The following is a 17500-nucleotide window of genomic DNA, read 5'->3' on the forward strand; positions in this document are numbered from 1 at the left end:
TCTGTCTGTGGTTACCTGCTGTCATGTCGCCTGCGCAGTTTTCTTTCCTTCTCTTTTTTCTTGTCCTCTCTTTTCTCTTCTCTTCTCTCCTCGTATTGTTTCTTTCCTTTCATCTTCCTGCCTCTCCCCCCTGCCCCATCTGCTTCCTTCTCTTTCTCCTTCTCCCCTTTCTCTCTCCTTTTCCTTTTTCCTTTCCTCTTTCTGCCACGCCTCTCTCTCTCTCTCTCTCTCTCTCTCTCTCTCTCTCTCTCTCTCTCTCTCTCTCTCTCTCTCTCTCTCTCTCTCTCTCTCTCTCCCTCCCTCCCCCCCCCCCATTTTGCAACGAAAGCAAGTCAGGAGGTCCAATTACATTTCGCAGAAAACTAAAGCTGGTAAATTGTGATTCCTAAAATAAAAAAGAAAGCTTTCTCCAAATATTGGCGCGGTATTCTTCCCTATCAAGTTATTTGCTGTAGAATTATCTAGACCAAAAAGACGAGTAATTTGATTGGATAATCAGAAGGCGGGGGGGGGGAGGGAGGGCGGATTGGAGGGCGAAATCCCTGGGTGCGGAGGGATAAAGCTTCCCGGATCTGGTTGTGAGCTGCACGATGAGCTGCGAACTCCACCGCCAGATCCGAATCAATTTTTGCCAAGAGAGAACACGTGCAAAGCAAAACGGTGTTAGAAGAGTTTATTTCACCCCCCTTCTCTCTCTCTCTCTCTCTCTCTCTCCCTCCCTCCTCCTCCCCTCCCTCCCCTCCCTCCCCTCTCTCTCTCTCCCTCCCTCTCTCTCTCTCTCTCCTCCCTCCCTCTCTCTCCCTCCCTCCCTCCCTTCCTCTCCCTCCCTCCCCTCCCTTCCTCTCTCTCCTCTCCCTCCCTCTTCTCTCCCTCCCTCCGTCTCTCTCTCTCTTTGCCTATCCGTCTGTCCGGTTCTTCCTCCCCCTCCCCTTGCCCTTGCCCTCGCCCTCTCCCTGACCTCCTTCCCCTCGCCCTCTCCCTGACCCCCCTTGTCCTCTCCCTCCCCACTCTCTCTGACCTCTCTCCCTCCTTTCCCTCTTCTCTCCCCCTCCTCTCCCTCTCCCTCTCCCCCTCCTCTCCCTCTCCCTCTCCCTGCCCTCCTCCGCTCATCCTCATTCAGGTATTCCATCATTTTTCCATCGCGAAGAAGTCGACTCTTTTCCACCGTCTTGCATTTCGTCTGTGAAGAGAAACTGTAAGGCTAGCTATTATCCTTTTTTTTCTCCCCCCTCCCTTCCCCACCCCTCCGTCACAGCAAGGCCTTTTGGGAAATTAACGGAAAGTCAGATGGAAAACGTTGTGTGTACAATAAAGGTCTTTTTTTTTTCTTTACTTCCGCTTTGATAAGATGATGCATTTTTCGGCGTCTGTGCCTCGGTGATTAATCAAGTCGTGTTGTCTGGACATTGAGGAATGTTTAAATGCGCGGAGGAATGGGGTGGGGGAGGGAAGGGAGGGAGGGAGGGAGGGAGGGAGGGGGGGAAGGAGAGTGGGAGAGGGAGGAGCAGAGAGGAAGAGGGAGAGGGAGCGGGGAAAAGCGGAAAAGGGTATAAGGGAGGGAGAGAGGGAGAGGGTGGAGGGAGGGAGGGAGGGAGGGGGAGGGGAGAGAGAGAGAGAGAGAGAGAGAGAGAGAGAGAGAGAGAGAGAGAGAGACAAACAGACGAGAAAAGAGAGAGAGAGAGAGAGAGAGAGAGAGAGAGAGAGAGAGAGAGAGAGAGAGAGAGAGAGAGAGAGACAAACAGACCGAGAAACAGAGACAAAAACAATCAGAAAGAAAGGAATGAAAGAAAATCCTCCGCTCGTTTATCTTTTTGTATACATACTATCTCCTCATGATTTCACACGAGCATATAGACGCATGTACGTATGAGTGTACGCCGGCCAGAGGGACTAGGCCTCCGCTTCCGCTCGCCAGCTGGAATCACACACGCAACGGATCCACCGGTGTTCTTTGCATGTTATTGAGGTCAAGCACAAAGAGGGAATACAATGGAGCTCTCGAGAGGGAGGAATGGGAATGCGGTGTGTGTGTGTGTGTGTGTGTGTGTGTGTGTGTGTTTTGTGTGTGTGTGTGTGTGTGTGTGTGTGTGTGTGTGTGTGTGTGTGTGTGTCTATAAGCGCGTATGCGTGTGCGTGTATGTATGAACTATGAAAGTATGTTTGTGTATTGTATGCACTTGTCTATCTGTATTTTTTTTATACGTAATAAAGACCATAAAAATTTAAAAAGAAAATGAAAAATGCTAAACAAAAAAAAACAAAAAAGAGAGCGAAGCCCAAATCGTTAGGACTTTGACCGGAAAGAGAGAACACTAGACAAGAAAAAAGGAGGGGGGGGGGGATCGCATTTATTTAGTAGAATATACGTAAAAAAAACACGATCCGGTGCAGCAGCTGGAGTGTGGGTAATAAGGAAAATACCCGGAAAAAGGAAAACACTGAAAAAAGTTAGAGGGGTGGGATGGGAGAGGGGGGAAGGAAATGAGGAGGGGGAAGGGAGAGATAAAGGGGGAAGGGGAAAAAGGGAAGAGAAGGGGAAGGGAAAGATGAGAGGGGAAGGGAGAGATGAGGAGAGGGGAAGGGAGAGATAAAGAGAGGGAGGGAGAGATAAGGGGGGGGGGAGGGGAAAGGGGATAGGGGGGAAGGGAGAGATAAGGAGAGGGGAAGAGAGAAATGAGGAGAGGGGAAGGGAGAGATGAGGAGAGGGGAAGGGAGAGATAAGGAGAGGGGAAGGGAGAAAAGGAGGTGTGGGGAGAGGGGAAAGGAGAAGGGATGGGATAGATGAGGGGAGAAGAGAGGAGAAAGGATAAGAGATGAGATGAAGAAAGGGGGGAAAGGGGCAAAGATAGAAGAAAGGAGATAGAAAGAGAGGGCGAGAGGAGGTGCGTAGGATGAAGAGAGGAAGGAGAGAGAGAGAGGGCGGTTGGAAGGGGGGGGGGGGAAGAGTGAGAATTAAAGTTGAACGAAAAGCAGTAGACGGGGAATGGGGAGAGATAAGAATGCGAAGGATTAGAGAGTATTTGCGATCACACGGAAGGGGAAAAAAAATGACAATTCTACGCTGAGAAAAAAAAAAAAAAAAAAAAACCCCGGGAAAAGGGGGAGTGGCAACGAAGATGCCGGAGAGATAGCAAAAATGCAAAAATAAGGAAAAAAAAGAGAGAGAAAGAAAACAGGGAAGGGAAAAATTTGCCTTTCTCCCCTCTCCTCTCTCTCTCCTCTTCCCCCCTCTCTCTCTCTCCCCCCCTCTCTCTTCCTCCCCCCCTCCTCTCCTCTCCTAACCCCTCCCCTCTCCCCCTTTTTCCTTTTCTCCTCCCTTCTTTTTTTTTTTTTCGCTCTTTCCTTCTCTCTCCTTCTTTTTGCTCCCCTTTTTATTTTCTTTCCCCCCCTTTTTTTCCTCCCCCCCCCCTTTTTTTCTCTTTTTTTCTCCTCTTTCTTTTCCCCCCCCCCCTTTTTTTTTTCCCCCTTTTTTTTTCCCCCTCCCTGCTTTTTCCTTCTTTTTTCTCCCCTCTCCCTCTCCCCCTCTTCCCCTCTTTCTTTCCCCCCCTTTCCCTCCCTCCTTCCCCTTTCTCCCTTCTTCTCACTTTTTCCTTTTTCCCCCACGCCCTCCTTTTAAAAACCCCCTTCCCCCTTTTAACTTCTATTTTTTCCCACCCCTCCCCCCCCCCTCCCCCCTCCTCCCTTTCCCCCTCTCCCCCTCCCTAAACCCTCCTCCCTTCCCCTCCTCCTTTTCCCCCCCCCCCCTCCCCCCTTTACTTTCCCCCTTTTCTTTTTCCCCTCCCTCTCCCCAAAACCTCCCCTCCCTCCCTCTCCTCCCCTCCCCTTTCCCCCCCCTTCCTCCTCCCTCCTCCCCCCCCCCCCCCCCCCTCCCCACCCTTTTTTCCCCTCCTCGCCCCTGGCCTCCCTCTTCCCCCTAAAATTCCCTTTTTTTTTTCTCCCCCCAGCATTTTCCTGTCCCCCCCCCCCACCCCCAGTCTTCCTTTACCCTTTCCTCCTTTTTTTTTGTTTTCCCCCCCCCCCCCTACCTACCGCCCCCCCCCCCCCACGTCCCCCCCTTCCCCACCCCCCCCCCCCTTTTTTTTTTTTTTTTTTTAAAAACCCCCCCCCCTCCCCACCTTCCCTTAAAAACCCCCCCCCCCCCCCCCCCCCCCCTTTTTTGCCTCCTCCCCCCCCCCCCTTTTTAAAATCGCCGCCCCCCCCCTTTTCCCCCCCCCCCCCCCCCCCCTTTTTTTCCCCACTCCCCCCTTCCCCCAAATCCCCCTTTCCCCCTCCCCACCCCCCTCCCCCTCCCACCCCCCCCCCACTCCCCCCAATTCCCCCCCCCCACAAAAAAACCCCCCCCCCCAAACCCCCCTAAACAAAAAACCGCGCCCCCTCCCCCCTAAATTTTTTTTTTAAAAATTTTTTTTTTTTTCCCCCCCCCCCCCCCCCCCCTCCCCCCTTTTCTTCCCCCTTCCTCCTCCGCCCCGCGCCCCGGCCTCTCCCTTTTTTTTGCCCCCCCCCCCCCGCCCCCTTTTTTTTCTTCCCCCCCCCCTCCTCTTTTCCCCCCCCTTCCTCCTCCTCCCTCCTCCTCCTCCCCTCCTCCTCCTCCTCCCTCCTCCTCCTCCCTCCTCCCCTTTCCCCCCCCCCCTTTTTTCCCTTTTCCTCTACATCTCTATTTTGGGTTTTCCCAAAACCCTCACCCGACAGTCTTTTTTTTTTTTTCCCTCTGGGCTACGCTTCTGTTTTTTTGATAGTTTTCTCTCTTCTTCCCCCCCCCCCCCCTTTTTTTTTTTTTCTTCCCCCCCCCCTCTTCTTTATCGTCTTCTTTACACTCCTTGGCCCTTTTTCTCCTCCCCCCTCCCCCCCTTTATTTTTTTGACCCCCCTTCTACTCCCCCACCCCCATCCTTTTCTTTTCCCCTTGTTTTGTCCCTCTTCTCCCCCCCCTTTTTTTTTTTTTTTATTTTTTCATTCTTCTCCTCTACCCCCCCCTCCTCCCTTCCTCCCCCCCCCTCCTACCCCCCCCCTTTTTTTTTTTCCTCCTCCTTCCCCTCCTCCCCCCCCCCTTTCATTTCCCCCCCTTTTCCCCCCCTCCCTCCTTTCCATTTCCCCCCCCTTTTTCCCCCCCCTTCCCCCCCTTCCTTTTCCTCCTTCCCCCCTTCCCTCCTTCCTCCTCCCCCTCCTCCTATCGCCCCCCCCCCCCTTTTTTTTTTTTTTTTTTTTTTTTTTTTTCCAAAACCCCCTTCCCCCCTAAAAATCCCAACCATACCTCCCTCCTCCATCAGCCTCAGGTCTATACACCATCCTCAGTCCCTTGCTCCCCTCCCCCCCAACCCACACAACCTTCACCCCTCCCAGCCCACCCGAGCATCCCCCTCCCGTGCTCCTTCTCCCCTCCCTCCCTCCCTTCCTCCCTTGCTCCCCCCCACTCTCCACCACCCTATCTTCTCGCCCCCATGACCCTTAAGGGCAACGAGGCCACTTTAACCCCCTCCCCCCTGTCCCTGTCCTCCCCTCCCCACCTCACCATCACCTGTGGTTTGAAACAGTCACACCGGGAACGCGTCTCCACAACACCTTGGGAAGGACGGAGGAATAAATTAATGTAAACAGAATTTCATGTATTGTGTGTTATATATGTATATATATGTTATATATATATATATATATATATATATATATATATATTATATATATATATATATATATATATATATATATTATATTATATTATATATATTATATATATTATATTATATATATTATATTATATATACATATATATATATAATATATATTATATATATATTATATCTATATTATATTATATATGTGTGTGTCTGTGTGTGTGTGTGTGTGTGTGTTTGTTTGTGTGTGGATATTATTACTATAATATATATTATATATATCATATATATATATATATATATATATCCTATATATACCACACACACCACACACACACCACCCACACACACACACACACACCCCACACACACACACACACTATATATGTACTATATATATATATATATATATATATATGTATATATAAATTATAATATGTATATATATACATATATATGTACATATATATATATCTATCTATATATTATATATATATATACATATATATGTATATATATGTATATATGTATATGTATATGTATGTATATATATGCATATATATACTTATATTATTCTACACATATATTCACACACACACACACACACACACACACACACACACACACACACACACACACACACACACACCACACACACACACACACACACACACATATAAGTGTAAGTGTGAGTGTGAGTGTGAGTGTGAGTGTGTTAGTGTTAGTGTTAGTGTTAGTGTTAGTGTTAGTGTGTTAGTGTGTGTGTGTGTGTGTGTGTGTGTGTGTGTGTGTGTGTGTGTGTGTGTGTGTGTGTGTGTGTGTGTGTGTGTGTGTGTGTGTGCGCGTGCGTGCGTGCGTGCGTGCGTGCGTGCGTGCGTGCGTGCGTGCGTGCGTGCGTGCGTGCGTGCGTGTGCGTGTGCGTGTGCGTGTGCGTGTGCGCGCGTGTTGATATATGTATACATATATATGTATGTGTATGTATATATATGTATGTATATATATGTATATATATATATATATATATATATATATATATATATGTATATGTATATATATATATATATATTATATTATATATTATATATATATATATATATATATATATATATATATATATATATATATATATATATATATATATATATATAATTTATGAGGGTTGCTCATCAGACAAAGCAAATATCCGAAAATCCAGTGTGATTGAATTTGCATGTGTTTATAGATACACATAGATTTAAGCACACGTACACAGACTCACGAGCACACATACACATAAAAACATACAAACATACATACATACACACACACACACACACACACACACACACACACACACACACACACACACACACACACACACACACACACTACATGTGCGTGCGTGTGTGTGAAAAATAAAATAAGTGGAAGGATATGTTAGCCAGAAGACGAAGGGAAAAAAAAATAGAAAAAAATCACCCGAGTTAAACAGGCTCCCCCCCCCTCTCTCACTCCCTGCCCCTCTTTATCTCTCTTTCTCCTTCTCCCTCTCACCCCCCTCCCTCCCCCCCCAAATTACCGGTCGCGCTATACAATAAGCCAGCGTCGCCTCCTCCCCCCCTTCCATGCCCCTCTCCCCCCTCCCATGAGCCCCCACCCCCCTCCCGCGCCGGAGTTTGAAGCCTTTAGGAGACACCGTATCAAATATCCACTTTTTTTTATGTCTTTTCTCCTCAGCCATATCCACACCCAACACCCACGCCACCACCTGCCTCCCAGCCCCCCACCCCCCTTCCCACCGCAGAAGCCGCCCACCCATTCAGCTCACGCCCATTGTTCCTCCCTCGCCCACGCCCCGCCCACGAGAACCGCTGTTGCATTCACCGCGGCGAGTTCATTGCATTCGTTGCATATCGGGTCCGCTCGGGGTTACCTGCATTCCTGCGGTTTCTTCATCGTCCTCCCAATTACGCCCTTATTTGGTATTTTCTCTTTCTCTTAGCATTATCAGCATGATTAAAATGCACTGGATATTTTTTTTTTTGCATTTTCTCATCTGTGGCATTACTCAAGATCCTTTGGGAATTCGCATTATCATTTTTAATCATCGATACGCTCGGAATATTTATCCTGAAATATAGAAGCATCAGCCAAATATAGAATGAAGTATACGAACGGATGAATAAATAAGATAAATAAACAACCAAACAAACAGAAAATTAATATGCAAACGATCAAATAAACCAACAGATGGAGATGTAAATGAATAAACAAATGAAGATGTACATTAATAAACAAACACACGAAGATATAGATAAATGAATAAATCAAATAAAAATAAAAACAAAACCAAACAAATAGAGGAAACAAACGCACCAGCCAAAATCCACCTCCCCCCCCCAAAAAAAAAAGAAAAAAAAAATCTCATCACCAAGTCAGTCGCGGCAACAACGCAACGAGGGAACTACGCCTTTGAAACGCCTCTTAAATAACAGCTGAAAAGAGACCTCTCATTAACTAACCCGTAAGACTCACTCATTCCCTCTCTCTCTCTCTCTCCTCTCTCTCTCTCTCTCTCTCTCTCTCTCTCTCTCTCTCTCTCTCTCTCTCTCTCTCTCTCTCTCTCTCTCTCTCTCTCTCTCTCTCTTAATCTTTCTTTTCTTGTTCTCTTTTTTTCTTCCCTCCTTCCTTTCATTTTCCTTCTTTCCTTTTCTCATTCTCCATCCTTCCCTCCCTCTCCCCCTCCACCTTTCCCCCTTCCCCTACCCCTCCCTCTCCCTCTCCTTTATAATTTCTCAATCACTCGAGGCTCACTCTCCTGACGTCACACCTATCGCCTTTTATCACCTTCGTCTCTCATTCCTAAATTCTTTTCCTCTCTCCTCTTACTTTATTTCTTTTGATTGTTGCCGATTCCTTGTTCGTCCCCGTCTCGCTGTGTATTGTCTTCGTCTCCAAAAACTTATTCTTTCACGTTATTGGGGCCTTTGTTTATATTTTTAAAACTTCTTAAGCTTCGTTTTATTTTTTCTCTCTCTATTTGAATTTACTTTAAATTTAATTTTGCTTCTTAGCCGGGTTCTCTCTTATAAATAATCTCCAACATATAGTTCATCTTGATCATCACCACCACCACATCACCTTCATTTCTTCCCTTCTTCATTTTTCCTCCTGTTCCTCCTCCTCCCTTCCCCTTCCTCCTTTTCCTCCCCCTTCCCCTTTCCCTCCCCCTTCCCCTTTCCCTCCCCCTCCCCTTTCCCTTTCCCTCCCCCTCCCCTTTCCCTTCCCCTCCCTCTCCCTCCCCCTCCCCCTCCCCTCCATCTCCATCCGAAGGTATTTATCACGCCCGGGGCTCCTTCACACGGGTCACAGCGAGCTCATTTCGCGGCGCCCTTTTTTCGCGGCCGGAGGGAGCGTCGTCGAGGGGCACAGAAGGGAGGCGCGCGGACAATAATTCCCGTCGAATTTGTCATTCAAAGGTAAATGGTGTATTACCCCCGTTCGTAAGACCAGCAGCGGGCAGGGCAGGGCAGGGCAGGGTAGGGGAGAGGGAAGGAATAGAGGAGAGGGGGGAGGTAGGGGAGAGGGGAGAGGGGAGGAGGTAGGGGAGAGGATAGGAGGTAGGGGAGGAGGTAGGGGAGAGGGAAGGAGGTAGGGGAGGGAGGAGATAGGGGAGAGGAAGGAGGTAGGGGAGAGGAAGGAATAGGGGAGAGGGGGGAGGTAGGGGAGAGGGGGAGGAGGGGAGAGAGGAGGTAGTGGGGAGGGAGGGAGGTAAGGGAAGGGGAGAAATAAATGGGGTACAGGGACGAAAGGTAAGGGAGGGGGGAAGGGGGAGGGAAGAGTAATGGTCCGAGGGGAGGGGGGTAGAGGGGGAGGAAAGGGGGTATGGGAAGTGGCGAACAAGGAACTGGGGAGCGTACGAGTAAGAAGGGTAGGGGAGGCGAAAGGCAAGGGGAAGGGGAAGGCGAGGAAAAGGGGTACAAGGGCATGGGGTGAAAAAGGAGGAAAGGCGGGAAATGAAAAGGAATGGAGTGGAGGGGGGGGGGGGAGAGGGAGGACAAGAAGATGGAACCTCCCCCTTTTTCGTCCTGCACCCCACCCCCCCCTTGCCCCCTCCCCCGATAACCCTCCCAGCGCATCGAAGTTCTTTCAAAAGATGACAATAGCCCTAGTTAACCATTTTTATATGGCCATTATCCAAGAATTCGATTACAGAAAGGACAGAAGCAGAAGCTATGGAGGGGGATAGAGAGAGAGAAAGAGAGAGAGACAGAGAGAGAGAGAGAGAGAAAGAGAGAGAGAGAGAGAGAGAGAGAGAGAGAGAGAGAGAGAGAGAGAGAGAGAGAGAGAGGAGAGAGAGAGAGAGAGAGAGAGAGAGAGAGAGAGAGAGAGAATGAACAAACGAAGAGACACACAGCGACTGAAAAAGGCAGAGAAAGAGAGAGAGGGCAAAAAAATAAAGACGGAGACTACAACACACAAACAACGCCAGAGTAAAGAAGCGAGAAAAGAAAAGGAAGCCGAGAATAAGTGCGGAAAACAACAACAACAACAAAAGGAAAAACACAGAAATGCAAACGGACATCATCGCCCTTAAGAGCGAAGTCCCATCGACATACCAAGCAATCCTCGCCCTTTCTGACTGAAGCCTTCTCGAGGTCCCCCCAGCGTCACACGGGGGGGGGGGGCGTACGTAAGTTAATGGCAGTAACTCACCCGCGATGCGGTGTCGGTGACGTGGCTGCAGAAGAGGAGAAAATGTTGCGTTACGTCACGTTAATGGAGAACACATGCAACTCTACTATCCCCCCCCTCTACCCCCCCCCACCACCACAAACCCCACAACCCTTTACCACAACTTCCCTTCTTCCTTTTTTACTCAATACCCAGTTTCCTTAACCCGGGGGGCAATAAATAAACTCAAGTAAAAAAAAATAAATAAAAAATAAAAATGATAATAAATAAATAAATAGATAAATAAATAAATAAAAAAGAAAGACTGTTCCAAATTACCTACAAAATCCAAAACAAATGAAAAATATATATTAAAAAAAAAACTACAAACCTAAATAAACTAAGCTAACATCTAAAAAAAAATAATAATAATAATAAAATAACAAAAAAATAAAGGAAATAAACTTCAAAACTACCCTACCACAAACTCAAATCTCAAAAAAAGAGAGAGAGAGAAAAAAACTGAAAACGGCAAAATGAAGAAAACACGTTAGACCCGAAACGAGGCAGGGAAGAGGCGCATTCCGGGAGAAGATGGACTGCGCGTCACACCTTACGAGGGAATTGAGAAGCCGCTACGAAAGTGACGGAGAAATAATGACGCGTCTTATTTGTTTCCTCGAGAGGGGAGGGGGTTGGGGAAGGGGTTGGGGAAAGAGGATGAGGGGAGAGGGTTGGGGAAGGGGATGAGGGGAGAGGGGTTAGAGGAGAGGGTAGGGGAAAGGGGAAGAGATGATAGCGGAGAGGAGAGAAAGAGAGGTGAGGGGAGGAAGAGGAGAGAGGGGAAGCGAGAAGACAGAGAGAGAGGAGAGAGGACAGGAGTGAGGGGAGGGAGTCGAGGGGAATGGAGGAGAGGGAGGCGAGGGAGTGGATCTGAAGTGAGGGGAAAGAGAGAGAGGTGTAAGGGTAAGCAGAAAGAGAATGGGGAAGGGGAAAAGGAAGGACTGAGAGTGTGGGTAAAGGGGAAAGACCAAGAAACAAGGAAAGGGGGAAGGGGAGAGGAAAAAGACGAATGAAAGGGGAATAGGAAAAGGAAAGGAAAAGCAGGCTGCGTGGAGATGGTGGTAAGTCTATGAAAAAAAATCAGCCAAAGAAAAATACAAAAAGATAGAGAAGATGGAGAGAAGACAAAGACCAGACAATAAAATGGTAGGAGGAGAGTAAATGGAAAGGAAACAAAGTTTGGAGAAGGATAAAGGACGGCGGGGAAGAAGGAGGAGGGGGAGGGGAAGGAGAAGAGGGAGGAGAGGGAGGGGTGAAGGACAACGAAGATGGAGAAGAGGGAGGAGAGGGAGGGGTGAAGGACAACGAAGATGGAGAAGAGGGAGGAGAGGCAGCAGAGGAAAGAGGACGGGAGGGAAGGAAGAGGGCGAGGAAAGGAGGGGAGGAGGAGAGGGAGAGAGGAAAAGAGGAACAAGGCGAAAGAGAATAAAAGGCGAAAAAATGCAAAAAGGAGTATATTTGAAACAGAAGAACAAGAAAAACAAAAACTCCAAACAATAAGAACAAAGAAAACATCAATCTAAAAGAAAAAGCAAGGGGGGGAGGCAACATTCAAAATCCAAAATCGAAGCCACGCGCAACGAACACCTCGGCAAAAAAAAAAAAAAAAAAAAAACGGCGCCAAATCCACCCAACCGCCTCGGCCCCAACAGCCAATCACAGCCAAGCACCGGAAAAGCTGTAGTGCTTGCTCGAACTATTAAGATGTATCTAAATATTTACATTCCAAGAGACTCGTCGCTAAGGGTATTACGGCAACCTACTCCCGGCGCCCATGGGAAGAAAGCCAAGGGTCCGGGGACCGCTCGATCTGTGTCTGCCGAGCCTGTGTACTTTCCTGTGTACGTGTGCGCTTTGTGTGTGTACGTGTGCGCTTTGTGTGTGTACGTGTGCGCTTTGTGTGTGTACGTGTGCGCTGTCTCTGTGTGCGTATGAGCTGTCTGTGTGTTCGTGTGAGCTGTACGTGTGCATTGTCAGTGTGTACGTGTGCGCTGTCTGTGTGTACGTGTGCGCTTTCTATGTGTGCGCGTTTCTGCTGTAGCTGCGCGACGTGTGTATTTGTTTATTTACATAGATAGTTTGGATTTCTGTACACCTAGGCACGAGTGTTCTCTTTTGTTGTTGTTTTTGTACCGTGACACACATGTTTACTTTCTGTAATTCTGGATTGCGAGAATATATTTCTGTGAATTGCTGTACAAGGGAAAAGCTCGTCCGACTCTTGCACGAGTCTACACCTCCGTCCATTTAAACACGTGTATCGAAGAAATATTTTTTTATCTTTATATTTCAGGATATTCCATCAAGATCTAATTCCTCTTCCAAATGCCAATCACCAAATTCTCTCTCTCTCTCTCTCTCTCTCTCTCTCACACACACACACACACACACACACACACACACACACACACACACACACACACACACACACACACACACACACAACAATAATGATAATAATAATAATAATAATAATAGTAATAATAATAATAGTAATAATAATAGTAATAATAATAATAATAATAATAATAATAATAATAATAACAATAATAATAATAATAATAATAATAATAATAATAATAAAGGCAATCGTGTCCAATCATCACAAATATATGGGAGCTATTACCATCGCCCATAAGATATGCATGAGTTAATTACATCCAAGTCGTCTTTTAGTACAATGAAGTGAAAAAAAGACGCAAAGGTAAATAAAATGGTAATCGAAGAATCAACAGAATCCGCTCTGTCCCTCAAACAAAACCTATTAGCTGCCCTTTCTTGTTCCCCCTTCGCTGCCCCCTCTCCAATCTCCTCTCCCGATTCACGCTGGGCTGACCCCTCGTCTCTCCCTTCCTTTCTCTCCCCTCTCCTCGCTCATCCACGCTCCTCGACGCTCTCGCTCTCGCTCCCTCTCTCGCTCTCTCTCTCTCTCTCTCTCTCTCTCTCTCTCTCTCTCTCTCTCTCTCTCTCTCTCTCTCTCTCTCTCTCTCTCTCTCTCTCTCATATATAATGTTTGTTTTTTTAATTATGTTTTTCTCCTTGTATTTTTTCCCCTCTTTTTCACTTTTACATTGATCTATGCCCCCCCCTTTTCCCTATTTCCATATATTTCCTTTTTTATCTATTTTCTTCCCGTGTGTCCCCCTCTATGTCTCTCTCCCCTTTTCCTTTTCTTTTTTTGAGAAGCCTTTTCTCCCTCCTGTTCTGAATGCAATTTTCTTTGCCTTTGTTCTAGATTTATTTTCTAATTCCTTGTTCTCATCTTATTTATTTCTTTTTTGTTTTTCCCTCCTCTTCCACTACCGGTACATTTTTTTTTTGTACTGCTTACTGATCCCTTTTCCCCCTCCTTCAATAAACATTTTTTTTAAGCATACTCCTCCCCTTCTTAATTTTTCCTTCTCTCTTCCTTCTCTTCTTTCTCTATCCGCCACTGCTGTCGTTCTTTTTAACTACTACTTTTCCCTTTTCTCCCCTCTCTCTCTCTCTCTCTCTCTCTCTCTCTCTCTCTCTCTCTCTCTCTCTCTCTCTCTCTCTCTCTCTTTTACCATTTTTTTCCTTCCCACTTCCTTCTTCAACATATTCACACCACCTTTACCCTCCCTTCCCCTCCCCTTCCACTCTCCCCCCTTTCCCCTCCACTCCCCCCCCCCTCCCTTCTTACCCCTTCCCAGCCACGCATGCAATCGCCAAGCGTAAATATAAACTTAATTGCAGGCGATAAAAAAAAAGTCTCGATTAGATTGGAAGCGATTCCTTGTGGCGAAATGAGTCTAATCCCTCCCCCCCTCCCCCCTCCCCATCCCACATTTCCCCCACCACCCACCCCTTCCAGTTACCCGACTTACCCCCCCAACTCCCCCTCCCCCTATAGATTATGTGAAAGCATTTTAACCCCCCCCCCCCAAAAAAAAAAAAAAAAAAAAAAAAAAATGGTCTGTGATTAGCAAACGACTATCGGATGTTGCGCTAATTGCTCCCCTCCCCCCCCTCCCTTCCCACTCCACCCCCTTTTCATCATCGAGACTTTTTGATCTGTGGCAAGATGACGATGCACTTTCTATACGCTCATCTGTAGCTTCTGTTTTCATGTATTCCTATTAACGTACCTTTTTTGAGCGGGGGGGGGGATCTTTTTTTCTTTTAAATTGCTTGTTATCGTCTTTCTCGGACTGGAATTAACGTTTTTTTTTCTCTCACTTTTTTACTTTTTATATTTACATTCTATGTTTATTAGCATGTTTCTCGTTGCGTCCGTAACTGCGATAAAAGAGAGAAAGAGAGAGGTGAGACAGAGAAGGAGAGAGGAGAGACAGAGAGGGAGAGAGAAGAGAGAAAGAAAGAGAAAGAGAAAGAGAGAGAGAGAGAGAGAGAGAGAGAGAGAGAGAGAGAGAGAGAGAGAGAGAGAGAGAGAGAGAGAGAGAGAGAGAGAGAGAGAGAGAGAGAATAGAGAATAGAGAAAACAACAACTCAAAAAGTAAAGTAATATTCATCAGCTGTGAATCCACGGAGCGTGAAATTACATGGGATGAAAAAAGGAAAATAATAACGAACTGGCCATCCAAAATAGAGCATCATAAATCAAGAAATCTGGTAATAATGTTCGTAAAAAAGTGAACAAAACACGAATTAACGTTTCATAAAATCGGCCCGTTATTTATAGAAAAACACATTTGTCCGAAAGCAAATATCAAGAAATACGCACGCATAAACTGCACAAAATACCGAGAATTCTGAAATAATGATGACAAAAGCATCAAAAATAAATTGGTATCATATGCGCATAAAATCCCCGGCCATTCCCTGAAAACGGATTCATAAATCAATCAAAATTTATGTTTATCAAACTCATGGAAACCGTGATGGACTAGCGGCGTTTCGTCATGAATTTCGCTTTTCGGAAAAAAAAGAATCCGACATTCTATTTGATTTCCTGCCAACAAACCCGCCGTGACAAAGGTTTCCTCATTAAAATCTTCACATATGCTAAAATGATAATGCATTTCATGATTATTTATGGACACAGTAATTGAATTGCCGTGCTTGAATGACGAGCAAATCATATGCCTTTGATATGCAGATAACAGCCAATGAGAACTTGTGCTCGAGAACGGATCCGTTTGGCCTGGCAGCGCGGGAAAATTTCGGGCAATCATTAAATCTACGCAATTTGAGGGCATTTGTGATTGGCTGGAGGGGGAGAGGGGAGAGGGAAGCCGGGCGGAACGGCGCATAAATAAATATTAACAATAGGAAGACAAAGTGTCAGAAATCATCGCTATTTTAGCGACGTAATACCAACACTTGCAAGAACGGTAGACACACCTAATACAATGCGCCCCAACGTGACTGGACAAAAGAGGAAGGAAGAGGGTGTCGGTAAATCAAAGGAAATTCTACTCCGAGTAATAAAATGACTCAACCCCACCCCTAACCCCACCCCCTACAAGAAAACGACCAATACAATCATGCATCGACAATAATACTTGTAACCGACTCGTGGGAACACACAACAATAGCAACAAACAAACAGACACACACAAAAAAGCGACAGAGTACCACAGATGAAACCGAACAATCGGGAGATGCGACGCAGCGGCCTGTGATTGGTCGCCGAGAACAAATACCTTGATTTTCGCTTCATGGTAGAATGATACGAAGGATGGACACAGGGAGGGGGGAGGGAGGGAGAGAAGGAATAACTGCCTATATGATACCCTCCTCCTTCTCCTTAACCCGGATACCCTCCCCCTCCCCATTTCCCTTAGTACCCCTCCAATCCTCCTCCCCCTCCCTGGTACCCTTCCCCTCCCCAATTTCCCTTATACCTTCTTATCCTCCCCTGGGTATCGTCCCCCTCCCCCTGTCTATTGGTACCCTCACATCCCCCCTAAGTTCCCTCTCCTCTTCCCTTGGTACCCTCCGCTCTACCTGCCCCCCACCCCCTCCCCCTCCTCCTCCCCTCCCCCTCCCCCTCCCCCTCCTCCTCCTCCTCCTCCTCCTCCCATACCAATTCGACAACTTTCTACGAGCGACGCGGCGGCGAAAACAGGGGCGGGAAAATGCAATCGAGGCAATAAATGTGAAAGGGAAAGGACAGCTCGATGACAGGCGGGGAAACAAACACAGAGAGGTAAAGAGGAAAAGCAGAAAAGAGCACAAATAGAAGGGAAGAAGAGAAGAAAAAACAAAGAAAATCCCAAAGATAAAGTAAAAAGAGTAAAAAGTAGAAGAGAGAAAGAAAAAAAAAGAGAAGATAAGACAGAAAAAAGAAAAGTAAAGAAACGGAAAAAACAGACCTGTTAAAAGTTAAGGAATGAGAGTAGGGGTGGGGGAGGGGGTGGGGGTGGGTAGGCCCCATACCAAACCAAAGTGGGCATAAATGATGGCGAAAGAGGGGAAGGAGGAGGGGGGGGGGTACAGCGATGGGTAACAGGAAACACGCCAATTTACGACACACAAATTACAGGTTTCCGCTCATTTTACATACGGCGCGACAGAGGATGATGCCTGAGGTGTAACTAACAGTGCCTTACATACTTGCATACTAGGATGTATAGATGTAGATGGCATACATACTAAACATACCTCGTGCCTTACATACTTGCATACTAGGATGTATAGATGTAGATGGCATACATACTAAACATACCTCCATTCCACTCTTGCATTCATTCACCGTGTATGTAGAATGCGCACGTTACATATAGGCCTATGCATAAATGCAATGGTTAATGTCTTATATACAAGTATTAGTACATTCCTATATATAAATGAATGCATTAACCCACTCACACACACATACACATATAAACACACACAACACACACACACACACACACACACACACACACACACACACACACACACACACACACACACACACACACACACACACACACACACACACACACACACACACACACACATGCATGCACACAAACCCCGATGCATCCAAAAACAATATCGGCCGCCACAGAGGCCGCCAAGGCATCATCTATTCAAACAGCTTCCTCGACGCCAGTAAATCAAACAAAAGCCTTTCTCTCAAGGTCGCTCGTGCATGACAACCGTATCGGACAGAATGCTACGTGCTGCTGGTTGCAGACAATGCACGGGCCGCTATGCATGTCGCTTCGCCTCTCTGCCGCACCCGCTCCTAATGCGTTTTCTCTA

The 17500-nt window shown here is 46.7% G+C and overlaps 1 protein-coding gene across 2 annotated transcripts in view; it reads right to left on the reverse strand.

Annotated features, from left to right (window-relative positions):
* LOC119580159 (DBH-like monooxygenase protein 1) overlaps nt 1-17500 on the reverse strand; it is a 140509-nt gene that overhangs the window by 99464 nt on the left and 23545 nt on the right. The window contains exon 2 of one of the 2 annotated variants that reach the window (XM_037928123.1): nt 10304-10328. The exons of the other annotated variant lie outside the window; for it this stretch is intronic. The gene's annotated coding sequence lies outside the window, so the exon portion shown is untranslated. The remainder of the gene's footprint in view (nt 1-10303; nt 10329-17500) is intronic. 2 annotated transcript variants of the gene reach the window in all.

Source organism: Penaeus monodon, chromosome 13 (assembly GCF_015228065.2).
Source record: "Penaeus monodon isolate SGIC_2016 chromosome 13, NSTDA_Pmon_1, whole genome shotgun sequence".
Classification (NCBI taxonomy): Eukaryota; Metazoa; Arthropoda; class Malacostraca; order Decapoda; family Penaeidae; genus Penaeus; species Penaeus monodon.